Raw genomic sequence first — 17,071 nt, forward strand, 5'->3', positions numbered from 1 at the left:
GAAGGTATGGGTATAAATATCTATTAGTTTTTGTAGATACTTTTTCAGGATGGGTTGAAGCATTCCCCACCAAGCGGGAAACGGCGCAGATAGTGGCTTAGAAGATTTTAGAGGACCTCCTGCCAAGGTAAGGATTTCCTGTGATGATAGGGTCTGACAACGGGCCAGCGTTTACTTCACAGGTAAGTCAGGGGCTGGCTTCAGTACTTGGGGCAAATTGGAAACTGCATTGTGCTTATCGACCCCAAAGCTCAGGACAGGTAGAGAGAATGAACAGAACTTTAAAAGAGACCTTAACCAAATTAACCCTGGAGACTGGCGGTAACTGGGTGACTCTCCTTCCCTATGCCCTATATCGGGTGCATAATTCTCCCTATAAGATGGGACTCACCCCTTATAAAATCATGTTTGGGACCCCGCCTCCAATACTCCCTGATCTGACTGAAAGAAAAAAATGTAGATGATTTTGAACTTTTATCTTCCCTCCAGGCCCTGCAGAGGGCCCACAGAGAAGTCTGGCCTAAGCTCAAAAGTCTGTACGAGTCAGGCCCGCCTCCTGTTCCTCACAACTTCCACCCGGGTGATTGGGTCCTAGTGAAGCGACATCGACAGAGCAACTTGGAACCACGGTGGAAGGGCCCCTACATGGTCATTTTGACTACACCCACCGCCCTCAAAGTCCACGGCATCGCCTCCTGGATTCATCACACCCATGCCAAGTTGACTGAACCCCTTTCCGACATCGTGCTTCCTGCCCTAGACGACTCTGCCTGGAGAGTGGACAGGTCTAAGGACAACCCGCTAAAGATCAAGCCTTGACGCCATAGACTGTGACTATGTTCTTGCTTTTGATTTGTTCTTTTGTTCTGGCCATAACCATAGCTGTAGCTCCGGTTTTTGGAGCCACCAACTTCAGCCAATATCAGCCCATTAAGCAGCAAGAATTAGAACAATAGAGACCCAAGATTGGCTCTCTAAATGTTCTTGGAAAGGGGGGATGTTGAGAGCAGGGTGGTATCTGTGCTGCTAACTGTCTCAAGGACAAACAGGACTGCTGGGCCCCTGTGCTTACCAAGGTTGTTAAGAGATATTTGTCCGAGGAATGTGTGGTTGCCTGGAGACCTTATCTGTCAAGGACGGGAGCAGGGCTTAGCCCCAACTCATCTCCTACATAGTTCACCCCTTCCCTCCTCCCTTCTTCCACTAGGACCGTTCAGTTCTGACAGGACCCAATGAAAATCAAATAGATTGGCCAGGACCCAACCAGAGGAGGTTTAGCTGTTCAAATGTTAACCAATTAAAAGAACACTGTAAAACTGCTTGCCTTTGATTATAAAAACCCTGCTGACAAGGGCTCGGGGCCTCTCTTAGCATCACTGGTTAAGGACACAGAGGACCGGGTTCGAACTTGCTAATAAATGACTCTTTGCTGCTTGCATTGATCGTGGTCTCTGGTAGTCCTTGTGGGGTCTCGAGCCTTTGGGCACAACAGCTCACTGCCTGCCGGGGCATGACGCAACATTCAGAGACCTGGGCACCAGCTCCTATGGACTTATCTGTGTGTTTTCAGAGGTGTGATTTGTCTTCTGCCTCTGGTGTTGGGAGATGCTGGGTGTGGACAGCCCATCTTCCCTGGTGCTGGCCTTGGGCAGTGGACAGTAGACAGACTGTGCAAGAACAGCTTCAAGAGAGGGTCAGGACAGGGTGGGTCTTTTTTTGAGGGATAAGGAGCTATTTAGAATGGTGTCTGGTACAGACCTATCCAAGCCTTGGTAGAGTTCTGAACAGGATGAAGCAGCTGAGCATATGAGCAAGTGCCCAGGCAGAAGGTCAAGGTCACAGACCATAGGTCAAGGGGTACTTGGTGCCCTGGAGCACATGGACATTCCTCTGGAGCTTGATGGCAGCAACCCGAGTGAAACTGACCCACTGCTGCTTCCTGCAGCTGTGATTGCAAAGTCCCTTATCAGCTCCTCTGGCTCCCTGTGTTCCCAACCTCAGGGCTCGGGATTCCAATGACCCAGTGCTGATTTTCCAAAAAGACCTTGATCAGGAAACAGAAATATTTCAACAGTCTAAATGGTTACACGGTTTGGGTTTCGTTTGCCCTCTTGCTCCTAGAATTCCTCTAAATTCTAGGGCATTAAAATGGACATCCTGGCATAACTTCATTGTGGTCACTTATTATCTTGTAAGATGAGGCAGAGGGAAGTCTCAGAGGCAAGGACCCCTGGGTGGCCCAGAGCAGGGATGTGTGGTGGGTTGCACTGGATGGTGCTGTGTGACACCAAGGCCATCAGCAATTCTTTAGGAAGAAAAATGCACAGGTCAAGTAGAAATCAATTGTTCAAAGGCATAAAGTATAAAAAGAAAGATATTAAGCAAAAAAACCCAAATGACAAAACGATCATGCCATTTTGAAATGTTGCATTTTGTGCCGTCTGAGACTTCTACAAAACGAAGAGCCTAGATACAACACCCTGTATTCTCTGCTCTCTGACTAGCTCTGCCTGTCCTGTGGCTAGTGGGGTCTGTAGTTGGTCCTGGTGTGCAGGGAGGCTCGATGACCTGCGGGGTGGGAGGAATCCCATCTCCCACGGGAACAGTTAGTCAAGGCCCCCCTCCCTCTGCTCTGGTGGGTGCTGTGCTCTCATGCAGGTGCACAGATGCAGGCCACATGCTCGGTCCTCCCCCCACACATGCTCTGCTGCCCTCAGTCTGAGGGGTCAGCCCGCCAGGCCCAATGAACTTCAATGCCAACCTTGTGTTTGGTCTTTTCTGTTTCTTCTTTGGGGAAATCAGTGTGGCTTTGTTTCTACAAGTTTCCTTCTGATCTTCTCCACTGATCTTGGGATTGCCAGAGCTCAGGACTCTGAGACCAGGGCTTCTCCACCATTATGTGCTCCCATTCCAATGTAGGTTCTTCTCCCCTGGAGTGACAGGGATCTTCTTGTTAGCCATCCCAGGATGTGCTGGGGCAACTATGCCCTCCATGTAGGCTGCATTTCCAAGGGGCAGCAAGGCAGAGCCTGCTCTGAGGCAAACCGCCTGCCAGCTCATCTTTACAATGCTGAGAACTGTCCAGGACTGGGGCAGAGTGCACACTTCAGCAGCCCCAGGTCTGCTCTGGTTGGCTGGGTCAACTCCAGTCCCCACCTGACTGCCTCAGCAGCCTCACCCAGAAGATGACTCCTTCCAGGAAACGTAAACTCTCTCTGTCTGAGCCCTCTTGCCCCCAAGGCTCTTCAGGACTTAACAAAATGCTTTCTGCTGTGCTTTCTCATCTTATCCTGGAAACGCAGGGAGGGCATTGGGGCCTCATTTTACACCTAAGGAAAACTCAACCTTGAAGGGGCAAGTGGCCTTTGGAGGGCCACACAGTAGGGGAAGGGCTTCAAGCTGTCCTTGGGCTCTGGCTTGTCCCTCCTGTGTTGGCCTGCTCTTGTCCACCAGCCTGCCACCACCTGCTATACTTGCAGTGTTTTCTGTGACTCACTGTTTTCCTCAAATTCATCTCTTTAAGGGGAACTTTACATCATTAGTGTCTGTTTTCCGTTGGAAGGGAACTTGCTATAAATACATCAAAACAAAACTGTGTTAGGAAAGTCTCTCCAGATAAGCTGCCTTCGTGTTGCTGGCCAAAGATGGAGTCCCAGGCCACGTTATTTCACAATAACTAAGACCAGAGGCAAGTGTTGAGTTAAAACTGAGCTGCACTGGCCTGAGGTTTTTGCCACGGGAGTGTCCAATGGATTGGAGGAGAGCTGAGAACCAGGAAGCCAGGAATCGAGGTACCAGGCTCTGTGTGTTCAGGGTCCCATCATCTTGTTCCTCTAAAAAGCGGAAGAGGATCTCCAGTGACCCTTTAGGAAGCCCAAGGTGCAGCTTCTCATACATCTTGGGAGCAGTGTCCTTCCTGTGAATTTGAGTCACAGGTGTGGACCATGCTGAACAACTTCGGGGGACTCAGTTCACCCTGACTCTGGCCCCTTGGTGCCCTGCTGGGGGCTTCTCCCCCACTTCTATGCAAGGGCAGAAACTACTCAGAGACAGGAATGTTCAGCGTCTAAATGGGCAGAGGCAAGTTCTCTTCTCCAGCACTCCCTAATCATGAAGCGTGTTTTTCCACTGCTGGAGGAAGCCTAACAACACCACGAGCAGCTTAGGCAGAAACGAAATCTTCCTTTTGTAGAACTGCTCCTGATTTTAATAGCTTGCTCTTTTAGAAAGTAGATTATATAGCAATTACCAGATAGCTTTCATAAGGGAAAAATTAAGAGTTTGGGATAAACCAGAAAATCTACTTAAATATCTTTTCAGCAGATTGCTGGAGTCTCTGGAAAGTCATTTGATTCTTTAAGGGGCTCTGCACCTCCATCACCTCGATCTATCTTATAACTGTGCATGTTGTGGATACCTGATAGCAGTGCAAATAATTCTTATCTACAGACACTGGAACAGATTCTGTCTGGCAGAAAAAAACCACACAGAGTCCATTCATATCTTCTTTCCCACTTCCCTTATTTACATGAGCAAAGGAGTCTCTGATCTCTCCTTTGAACAGGGGCAACAATGGTCTGGTTCCCTCAGGAATCAACAGTTAAACAAACTCTTTGCCACATCTTCAGTTTATGGTTCTATGAGAGTCATGGTTTTATTACTCTTAAAGTTTTTCTTTTGACTCTCTAATATGGAATTTTGAATTTAAAGTTTAATATTTTTAAAAGATTTACTGGTTTGGGTTTTCTTTTCATCTTAAGTTGCAATAATTTGGGAAGACAACTGCTACTATCTACTTAATATCAGTATAATTATATCTGTGGTTAAAAACAGACAAAACAAAATTTCAATTTGATTGACTGAGAAACAAAGAAAAGGAGGAAAATGTTTGATAATTCTGATAATAGTTCATCTAATTGTGTGATTTAAAGGGTGAGGTGATTCCATATAATCAATCTTTAGCTGTTTATATTTGTCTCTGTTTCTTTGTTGCTGTAAATGAATGCCACAAACTGCGTAACTTAGGAAGCACATAGGTTTACTTAGCTCACAGTTCTGGAGCTGGGAAGTCCAAGAGCACAGAACTGGCATCTGGTGAGGGCCCTCGGGTGACATCACAGCATGCAGAAGGCAGGACGTAGCGAGGCCCAGCAAACATCTCCTCTTGTAAGGGCCACAAATGCCATGATGGTGGCCCCACCCTCATCACCTCATCTAACCCAATTCCCTCCCAAAGGCCCACCTGGGATGCCATTGACATGAAAAGTTTGGTATTAAGTTTGCAACACATGAACTTTGGGGACACAGTCAGCAACTGTCTTGTATGGACTCAGAACCTGCCCAGAACAAAGGGTTCCATGGATGGCACAGGAGAGGACACAGATGGCATGAAGTTGCGAGGCCCCTAGGGGTGGGGATGTTCACCCCCACCACCTTGCTCTGCACCATCTGCCACCTCCCTCCTGGCTCCCAGAGGCTCCCCTTCTTTCCTTGTTTAAAACTGTTTTTCCCAGGCCAACACCTATCTGCCTATGAAATGTGAAAACAGGAAAGAGTTCAGGCTTTTAAGATAAAGGATCTGACTCAGATTGCCACTTGCGATGTGACTGAGAAGTTCATATAGATTCTGACTCCATTTCCTGGTCTTCAAGAAGCAGATAAGAACCATGGAGATGGCGGCCATTGCAGCAGCCTCCCTCCTCACCAGGGTGTTTGCAGGTGGCCCGGGCAGCAGAGCACTCAGGCTAGTGACTGTGGCCCTGTGTGCGCCAACCTGTGGGAAAGTCCTCTGAGCACCAGAGCTTGTGAACTTCTCACTGGGATTAGAGAGGGAAGAGGAGGAAGTCCACAGGCAGGTGTGTGATGTGCTGAGTCCACAGAGTGAAAGACCTGGTCACCCTGCCCTCACTGCCAGTGGCCAGGCCTGCAAATCATCTCCGCTCTGCTCAGGTCCCCTGGCTGGGCTGTTGGTGTTGTACCACCGTGTCTGGGAGACTGCTATTGAGCTAGGTTCTCTCTCTCTATTTTGGATATTAACCCCTTCGTAGATACATGATTTGAACATATTTTCTCCCATTTCATAAACTGTCTCTTCACTCTGTTGATTATTTTTACTTTTACTTTGACGCTTGTGGGGTCACAACCCAAAAATCTTTGCCGAGACTAATATCAGAGACCCCCCTGTTGGAGTCTTAAGCCCCCTTGCTCTTCTCAACCAGCGACAAGAGAAGAGAGCACTCCTCAACAAGGTCAGACTGGGAAAGGTAGGGCCGACTGATTGCCCGCACAGCACACAGCCCTCCAGGCGGAGGACAATCCGATGCGTCAGGGAGACCAGTCACAGCAGGAACTCATTTATTGAGGAAGTCACACAGCTTTTATGTAGGGTGGAGGCAAGGTCAGCAAAGCATGGGGGGGTTCACGCAGGTGAGAGTCCCATAGGACTATATGGCAAGCAAGAGCTGATCATGTTTGTGGAACTGTTGTTAACCATTTCCTGATGGTGGTCCGATTTATCATCATTAACTTTGAAACCGCCTTTGAGGCCTTGATCTTGCTCACTCACCAGGGAGTAAGGAGTCAGCCTGAGTTAGTTAACGTGTCATTAGTCCCAAGACCCCCCCTTACTTACAGTGGTTGTGCAGTCTCCATTCTTTCTTTAGGTCTTTGACCCATTGTGGGTTGTTTTCCCTGTGGCATGGGGCACCTAGCTCACTCTTTGCCTGCAGACATCCAGTTTCTCAGCAGATTACTGGAGAGGCACCTGTCTCCAAGGAAATGTTCCTTCCCACAGAGGAGGGCAGAGTCACATGGCTGGCCTGGGCTTCTGAACACCCATGTGGGTGCAGGTGGACACCAGGTGTCCCTGAGAGCTCCTGTGAGAGACCAGGCAGGAGTGTCTGGGGGACGTGCTCAGATTAGGGGAGCTACAGCCTGCCTAACAAATGGGTTCCTCGACGGATCAGGCATTGGAAGGACTGCGGTGGTAACTGCAGGAGGCAGGGTGTGACTGTGGAGGTAACCGGAGGTGTTCCTTTGGGTTTTGTGTTCTGTCCTGGTGCCTCGCCCCTGCCTCTCTCTGCTTCCTGGGGCAGCTCTCCTCTACTGGGTCCTTCCCCATGACATGGGACTCACCTCAGGCCCAGAGCCCTGGAGCAGGCTGGCCATGGACTGGGACCCCAGAAGCTGGGAGCCCCAAATCAACATTTCTTCTTCTGAGTTCTTCTGGTCACAAGTTTTGGTCATGGCTGTGAAGCTGGCTAGCACACGTTACCTTTGAAACCTGAGTCCTGCCTTAACACTTTGTGAATCTCCTTATGAAAGTTGACTTGTCCCCAGGAAAGGAAGCCTCGAGTTGGAGCTCTTCCAGGGACCTCTGCTGCACCAGTTGGCAGACAACCCACCTGGTCCTGGCTCGGAACCCCTCTGAGCTACACGGCGCAGACCTGCCATGGAACATGGCCAGCCCTGGAATCCCCACCAGCCCTCATCAGACCTGGGAGCCCAACCAGCCTGTTGCTTCCAGCTGGGAAGAAGGACGAGGCTGTGCTGAGCACCAGGCTCCGTCCGTCAAGATGACCCTCAGGCTGCTCTGTTCTGCATTGACTCAGCTCCAGAGTGACTCCGTTTGTCATCCTCAGGTTGCTGGTTCTAGGTGGGGAGGAAAAACACAGTCCAAGTTTTCTAAACAGAGGACCCTGAGTCCAGGAGAAAGGAAGCAGGACTGGGCAAGGAAATTCCGAGGACTAGGGATCCCCTTTCCAAGGTAGTCTCTGTAAGCACTTGAAATTACTGCCAGTATTAAGCTGCTAAGCCTCCCCAAAACATGGCTCAGACACGCAGGTAGCAGGTGGTAACTGGGCCTCTGTTTTGAATCAGATATTTACCCCAAGTTTTCCTTCAGCTTTCAGTGAGAAGATCAACACCAAATGTCTAAGACACACTGTCTTATTTTTCAAAAAAGGAAAGCAAAAGAAGGGGAAATTGTCAATTTTTTAACTTCAAAACTAAATTATAGATACACAGAAAAGTGTTCTCTGTGTGGTTTTGCCTCCATGGCCACCCCATGCCCCTGGCTTCTTCATTAACTTCCAACGTGGATGTCTGAGGTGTCTGTGCTCTTGCTGTTGGTTATGGGGAAAGTGGAAGTGAGGGCAAGTCCCAGACCTCAAGAAAGAGACTCACTGGGCTGGGAAAAGGACAGATGATGGCAGATGGTGGCTGGAGCTGCACAGGAATAGAAGGAAGAGGTGGGGGAGACGGGGCGAGGCTGTTTAGAAGGAAGGGCCAGAGAGCACCTCTGGGAGACAGGCTCTCTGAGTTGCCATCTGAAAGAAGCCTGGGGAGACCTGGAGGACCTCTGGGGGAAGGTGCTCCTAGCCCCTGTAGTGACACACATGGTGTACCAAGGAAGAGTGACAAATCAGTGTGGCTAAGGCAGATGACAGGAGGCTATGCAGGAGCTGAGCTTGGAGGGTGCCTCTTAGTCCATTTTCTGTTGCTCTAATGGAGTATCTGAGGCTTGGTAATTTATAAAGGAAAGAGGTCATTTTGGCTCTTGGTTCTAGAGGCTGGATGTCCAAGGGTGTAGCCAGCTGCTCCCCACCCTCTGGTGGGACTCCTGTTGCTTCAGCTCCTGGTGAAGAGCAGAAGGGCCAGCAGACTGTGTGGAGGAGAGAAGAGCCATGGCAAGAGGAGGTTTTAGTCAGCTTTCGGGTCTCCACCCATTGTCTCACATTCCTCCCGCACACCCAACTCCCAACACTGCCTCGCCAAGGATTGAGGATCTGACTTGTGAACTTCTGGGGTACTCCAGTTCCAGCAGAGGGCCCTGCTCAGGACTGTGGATGTCGACCATGAGGGGAATGTGCTGGAGAAACTTGAGGAGGGAAGAGATGTGATCCTGTCTACATGGAAGACTCCTCTGGTCGCCGAGCAGGGACAAGCAATGGCGGAGAGGCAGCAGGGGACCCATTAAGAAGGTGCTCAGAGTTCACATTGGAGGTGAGGGTGACATGGACTGAACTGGAAACTGTGAAGACTGGGAAATGGTTGGTTTGGGATGAACCTAGTGGCAGAGTCCATGGCAGGCTGGTGTTCTGGGTGGGATAGTGGCCTTCCAAAGGTGTGTGCTCAGCTCCATCCCTGGAACGTGTGGATGTGGCCTTATTTGGGAAAAGGATCTTTGCAGAGATGAGTAAGTCCCAGATCTTGAGATGAATATCCTGGGTAGCTCAATGGGTCCTAAATGACAAATCTCCTCATAAGGGGCCGAAAGGAGAAGACAGATCAGGAAGAGAAGGTTGATGAGTTCAAGGAAGAGTGGAGCTGTCAGGGCCCCCATGGTTTTGGTGGTGCACAGCCCTGGGTTCAGACTTCCAGCCTGAACTGGGAAGAGAGTAACTGTTGTTTTCAGCCACCAGCAACTCTGGACAACAAGCTGGGAGACCAGGGATGGTGTGTGAGTCTGTAGCTCAGGGGAGCCAAGGGCTAGAGATACGTCTCTCTGGGTGGGTGTCTATGAATACTTGCTTTACAGCTGGGGCTCAGAGCATCTCAGGGGAGGTGGTTTGGGTGCAGGTGGGACGGCAGTGCCTGGTCCCAGAGCAGGCCAGCTCCAAAGGTCAGCTAGAAAGGAGGTGTGGTGGAAGGAGCCATGCCCCCTGTCAGGAGAACCAAGGAGGAGCCCTGTCACTGAAGTTCAAGGAGGTGTGTCCATGAGGGAGGAGCACTAAGTGCAGAGAGCTTGACTGAGATGAGGACTGAGACTTGAACCTGATAGCAAACCCAACTCCTGTGTAAGCATCATCTACAGGAGACACTTAGGCGGAAGTGATCAGAAAGACCAAGCGAAAGGTGTAGCAAGTGCAGAATCTCGGAAGGTATCCAGCAGGAGTCAGGCAGGCATTGACTCAGAGTAGAACCTTGATGAGGGTGGAGCCCCAATACTCAGTGGGGAGTCAACTGGATTATCTACACACCACATGATGCAGAAGCAGTTCATGTAAGGAGAAATCCCCCAGGATGCAGAGGAAAGAGAAACACCCAGGATGCAGAGAAAGGAGAAGCACCCAGGGTGCAGAGAGAGGAGGAACGCCTGGGGTGCAGAAGAAAGAGAAATGACCAGGGTGCAAAGAAAGGAGAAAGGAGAAGCACCCAGGTTGCAGAGAAAGGAGAAGCACCCGGGGTGCAGAGAGAGGAGAAACACCTGGGCTGCAGAAAGAGGAGAAGCACCTGGGGTGCAGAGACTGCGACATACTGACAGGTCGAAGTGGACAGAAATTAAGTTTACAGAAGAACTGAGCAACATAAGCAAAGGAGGCCTGTTGTGTGTGTGTGTGTGTGTGTGTGTGTGTGTGTGTGTGTACACACTTTCTTGAGAACAGAGAATACAGCTTTCTTTCTAGCTCACATAGGCCACTGCAGAACTTCGCTATGTTGGGTCACGAAGAAAACCTTGCCAAGTGCCTGTAGTGGGCAGAATGTCCCCAAACATGTCTGAGCCTAGAACCGGCAGCCTGCCAGCCCTGCCAGACCCCTGCATATCTGGAGTGCTTGGCAATTGTCAGGAGAACTATAAACCCTAAAGTGCGGAGATTATTTTAGGTTATTGGGATATGCCCAGTCTAATCAAGGAACCCTGGACAGCCCAGAACTTCCTTCATCTGGACTGGGAGGGTTGAGTGGAAGGAGAATCCCAGAGATTCAAAGCAGGAAAGACTCACTGCTGTAGCTGGGAGGAGCCTGTGAAAGGCAGGGGAGGAATGTGGGAACCCCCGTGAGCAGATCAGCCATGGCTGTAGTCAGCCATGGAACAGGGACCACAGACCCAGGGCCATGTGGACATAATCCCTGCCCAGGTCTCAGGGAGCCAGGAAGCAGAGTCCCTCCAGATCCTCCAGATAAGAGCCCAGGCTGTGGGCCTCTTGATTTCAGCCCTGGAGGACCAGGGCAGAGAAAGCAGTCAGGCCCATCTGGACTTCTGCCTGCAGAACAGTGTACAATAAGATTGTCTTATTTTACTACTCTGACTTCATGGGGATTTTTATGGCAGCCATAGAAGAAATGAGACAATTCCAAATAGCAGAAATGATTTGAAAAGCCATTTCTAAGCAAAAGATACAATAAAAAAATTAGTAAAAATAAAATTTGGTGTCAAATGGCAAACACACCCCAGCCTGTGAAATTTCTGAAAGAAAATTAAAACTAAATTTTATAAAGCTGAATTCTTAAAGCACAATAAAGAAAATTTATAGTCTTAAATATTTATGTCAATAGAACAGAGAGTTAAATATCTACCACAGAAGCATAAAAAACATATCAAAATAAAATAAATGAATAAAACAACATAATAAATCACTCTCTGAAAACTGTATGACAAAAAATCATTAATTTTCAAAGTGAAAAAATCATAAGTACACAAATAAATAATAAAAGAAAAAATATAATTTAGTAATTTCATAAGAAACTATTTTACACAACTCTAAATACATTTGACAACCAAATGAAGTGAATGTTTTCTATGAAAATACAATATATCAAAACCGCTGCCTATGGAGAGAAATTTAAAAGTCAATTTCCATAGAACACATAGAGAATATCTCAAAGATGGAGGCAGGTAGGGTTTCATGGGGTATCTACCAAATATTTTTGTTGCAACAGTTCGTTTTTTTTATTGTAAACAAATGGGATATATGTTGTTTCTCTGTTTGTACATGGAGTAAGGGCATACCATTTGTGTAATCATAAATTTACATAGGGTAATGGTGTTTTATTAATTCTGCCATTTTTTCCTTCACCCCACCCTTCCCACCCCTCATTTCCCTCTATGCAGTCCTTCCTTCCTCCATTCTTGCCCCACTCCATAACCCTAATACTAACCCCTCCCACACCACATTATGTGTCATCATCAGCTTATCAGCGAGATCATTTGTCCTTTGGTTTTTTTGAGATTGGCTTATCTAGCTTAGCATGATATTCTCCAATTTCATCCATTTGCCTGCAAATGCCATAATTTTATCATTCTTTATGGTGGAGTAATATTCCATTGTATACATATGCCACAGTTTCTTTATCCATTCATCAATTGAAGGACATCTAGGTTGGTTCCACAATCCGCCTATTGTGAATTGAGCAGCTATGAACATTGATGTGGCTATATCTCTGTAGTATGCTGATTTTAAGTCCTTTGGGTATAGGCCAAGGAGTGGGATAGCTGGGTCAAATGGTGGTTCCATTCCAAGCTTTCTGAGGAATCTCCATACTGCTTTCCAGAGTGCCTGTACTAATTTGCAGTCACACCAGCAATGTATGAGTGTACCATTTTCTCCACATCCTCGCCAACACCTATTGTTGCTTGTGTTCTTGATAATCGCCATTCTAATTGGGGTGAGATGGAATCTTAGTGTAGTTTTGATTTGCATTTCTCTTATTACTAGAGATGTCGAACATTTCTTCATATATCTTTTGATGCTTGTCCTTCTTCTGTGAAGTGTCTGTTCATTTCCTTAGCCCATTTGTTGATTGGATTATTTGTACTCTTGGTGGAAAGTTTTTTGAGTTCTTTATATATTCTGGAAATTAGGGCTCTATCTGAAATAAGAATGGCAAAGATTTTATCCCACTCTGTAGGCTCTCTCTTCACATTACTGATAGTTTCCTTTGCTGAGAGAAAGCTTTTTAGTTTGAATCTATGCCAGGTGTTGATTCTTGCTTTTATTTCTTGTGCTATGGGAGTCCTGTTAAGGAAGTCTGATCCTAAGCCAACAAGTTGAAGATTTGGACCTACTTTTTCTTCTATAAGATGCAGGGTCTCTGGTCTGATTCAGAGGTCCTTGATCCATTGTGAGTTGATTTTTGTGCAGGGTGAGAGATAGGGATATAATTTCATTCTGTTGTATATGGATATCCAACTTTCTCAGCACGATTTGTTGAAGAGGCTATCTTTTCTCCATTGCATATTTTTGGACCCTTTGTCTAGTATGAGAAAATTGTATTTATTTGGGTTTGGTCCGTGTCCTCTATTCTGTACCATTGATCTACCTGTCTATTTTGGTACCAATACCATGCCGATTTTATTACTATTTCTTTCTTTAGAGTTGAAGATCTGGTAGTGCGATACCCCCTGCTTCACTCTTTCTACTAAGGATTGCTTTAACTATTCTGTGTTTCTTATTCTTCCAGATGAATTTCATAATTGCTTGCTCTATTTCTGTAAGGTGGGTCATTGGGATTTTAATTGGAATTTCATTGAATCTGTATAGCACTTTTGGTAGTATGGTCATTGTGACAATATTAATTCTTCCTATCCAAGAACATGGGAGATCCTTCCATCTTCTAAGGTTTTCTTTAATTTCTTTCTTAAGTGTTCTGTAGTTTTCTTTGTAGAGGTCTTTCACCTCTTTTGTGAGATCAATTCCCAAGTATTTTATTTTTTTCAAGTCTATTGTGAATGGGGTAGTTTTCCTAACTTCTCTTTCTGAAGATTCATCACTTATGTATAAAAATGCATTGGATTTATGAGCATTGATCGTGTAACCTGCTACTTTACTGAATTCACTTATGAGTTCTAAAAGTTTTCTGGTGGAATTTCCGGATTCCTCTAAATATATAATCATGTCATCAGCGAACAGGGATAGTTTAATTTCTTCTTTTCCAATTCATATCCCTTTAATTTCTTTGGTTTTTCTAATTGCTCTGACTAGAGTTTCAAGGACGATGTTGAATAGAAGTGGTGAAAGACGGCATCCCTGCCTTGTTCCAATTTTTAGGGTGAATGCTTTCAGTTTTTCACCATTTAGAATGACTTTGGCCATGGGCTTAGCATACATGACCTTCACAATGTTAAGGAATGTTCCCACTATCCCTATTTTTTCTAGTGTTTTGAGCATGAAGGGGTGCTGTATTTTATCAAATGTTTTTCTGCATCTATTGAAGTAATCATGTGATTCTTAACTTTAAGTCTGTTGATATGGTGAATGACATTTATTGATTTCCAGATGTTGAACCAACCTTGCATCCCGGGGATAAAACCCACTTGATCGTGGTGCACTATCTTTTTAATATATATTTGTATGCGATTTGCTAAAATTTTGTTGAGAATTTTTGCGTCGATGTTCATTAAGGATATTGTTTCTGAAATTTTCTTTCCTCGATGTGTCTCTGTCTGAGTCAAACTCATAGAATGAGTTTGGGAGGGTTCACTCCTCTTCTATTTCATGGAATACTTTGAGGAGTATTGGAATGAGCTCTTCTTTAAAGGTTTTGTTGAACTCGGCTGAGAACCCATCTGGTCCCGGACTTTTCTTTGTTGGTAGGCTTTTGATGACCTCTTCTATTTTATTGCATGAAATTGATTTACTTAAGTTGTGTATGTCCTCCTAGTTCAGTTTAGGTAATTCATATGTCTCTAGAAACTTGATGTCTTGGAGGTTTTCTGTTTTGTTGGAATATAGATTTTCAAAATAGCTTCTAATTATGTTTTGTATTTCACTCGTGTCTGTAGTGATATTTCCTTGTTCATTCCAAATTTTAGTAATTTGAGTTTTCTCTCTCTTTCTCTTGTTAGTGTGGCTAAGGGTTTATCAATTTTGTTTATTTTTTCAAAGAACCAAATATTTAATTTGTTAATTTTTCTGATTGTTTCTTTTGTTTCAATTTCGTTGACTTCAGCTCTGATTTTAACTATTTTCTGTCTTCTACTACTTTTGATGTTGGTCTCCTATTCTTTTTCATGGGCTTTGAGCTGTAGTGTTCAGTTTTTTATTTGTTGATATCTACTTCTTTTTTTGAATGCGCCCCATGAAATAAATCTTCCTCTAAGTACTGCTTTCATAGTGTCCCAAAGATTTTGATATGATGTGTCTTTGTTCTCATTTACTTCTAAGAATTTTTAAATTTTCCTTCTGATCTCTTCTGTTAGCCATTCATCATATAATAGTGTATCATTTAATCTCCAGGTATTGGAGAAGTTTCTCCTTTTTATTCTGTCATTTATTTCCAATTTCAATTCATGATGATCTGATAGAATACAAGGTAATATCTCTATCTTCTTGTATTTGCTAACAGTAGCTTTGTGACATAAAATATGGTCTATTTTACAGAAGGTTCCATGTGCTGCTGAGAAGAAAGTGCATTCGTTCTTTGTTGGATGGTATATACTATATATGCCCATTAAGTCTAAATTGTTGATTGTGTTATTGATATCTATAGTTTCTTTATTCAATTTTTGTTTGGAAGATCTATCCAGTGGTGAGAGAGGTGTGTTAAAATCACCTAGTATTATTGTGTTGTGGTCTATTTGATTCCTGAAATTGAGAATGATTTTTTTGACGAACATGGATGAGCCAATGTTCGGGGCATAGATATTTATTATCTATGATTGTTATGTCTTGCTGATTTATGCTTCCCTTAAGCAGTATGAAATGTCCTTCTTTATCCCTTCTGACTAGGTTTGGCTTGAAGTCCACATTATCTGAAATAAAGATGGATACTCCAGCTTTTTTGCAGTGTCCATGTGCATAGTATTTTTTCTCCCATCCTTTCACCTTTAGTCTATGGGTATCTCTTTCTATGAGATGAGTCTCTTGCAGGCAGCATATTGTAGGATTTTTCTTTTTAATCCACTCTACTAGTCTATGTCTTTTGATTGATGAATTCAGGCCATTAACATTCAGGGTTATTATTGTGATATGATTTGTACTCCCAGTCATTTGACTCATTTTTTTTTTCACATGATTTGGTTTCTCCTTTATTTAGCTATTCCTTTAGGCTAGTTCCTCCCCTTGATGATTTGCATTGTTGTTTTCCATATCTTCCTCACAGAATATTTTGCTGAGAATGTTCTGTAATGCTGGCTTTCTTTTTGTAAATTCTTTAAGCTTTTGTTTATCATGGAAGGATTTTATTTCATCGTCAAATCTGAAAGTAAGTTTTGCTGTGTATTAGATTCTTGGTTGGCATCCATTTTCTTTCAGGGCTTGGTAAATGTTGTTCCAGGCCCTTCTAGCTTTTAGGGTCTGGATTGAAAAATCTGCTGATATTCTTATTGATTTTCTCCTGAATGTAATTTGATTCTTTTCTCTCGCAGCTTTTAAAATTCTGTCTTTATTTTGTATGTAAGGTATTTTCATAGTAATGTGCCTTGGTGTGAGTCTGTAGTAATATTGTATATTTGGAGTCCTATAATCCTCTTATACCTGGTTTTCCATTTCATTCTTCAGATTTGGGAAATTTTCTGATATTATTTCATTGAATAGATTGTAATTCCATTGGTTTGTTTCTCTAAGCCTTCTTCAATCCCAATAATTCTTAAATTTAGCCTTTCCATGATATCCCATAATTCCTGAAGATTCTGTTCATGATTTCTTACCATCTTCTCTGTTTGGTTAACTTTGTTTTTGAGATTAAATATTTTGTCCTCAATGTCTGAGGTTCTGTCTTCCAGGTGTTCTATCCTATTGGTTATGCCTTCTATGGAGTTTTTAACTTGGTTTATTGTTTCCTTCATTTCAACAATTTCTGTTTGTTTTTTTTATTTTTCAGTCTCTCTAACTCTTTATTGAAATGATCTTTTGCTTCCCGTATTTGCTCTTTTAACTGTTGATTGATGTGATCATTTAATGCCTGCTTTTGCTCTTTCATCTGTTCCTTCAATGCCTGCTTTTGCTCTTTAATCTCCTCACTTGCTTCCCTGATTGTTTAAATTATGTTCATTCTGAACTCCCTTTCTGACATTTCTTCTGCTGTGCTGTCATTGGGTTTTATTGATATAGTATCTAGGTTTGTTTGGGACATTTTCTTCCCTTGTTTTCTCATATTGGTCAGATATCAGTGGGACTCTGAGATATTTCAGATTTCCTCTTTGGCTTATAGTGTCCCTGTAGATTTCCAGTATATCACCTCCCAGCCTTCAGTAGCCTGAAGTCTTGAAGGAACTTGATAATGCAGTGCTTCCAAAGAAAGCTGCCCCTAGCCTGCTACTAGGTCCATGACTGTGGGCTAGTTCTGCATAGAAATCCTCTCAGTGGGCAGTCCTGCTCCTAGAAGCTGGTTATAGACAGGGCCTGCCCCC

Source organism: Sciurus carolinensis, chromosome 12 (assembly GCF_902686445.1).
Source record: "Sciurus carolinensis chromosome 12, mSciCar1.2, whole genome shotgun sequence".
Lineage (NCBI taxonomy): Eukaryota > Metazoa > Chordata > Mammalia > Rodentia > Sciuridae > Sciurus > Sciurus carolinensis.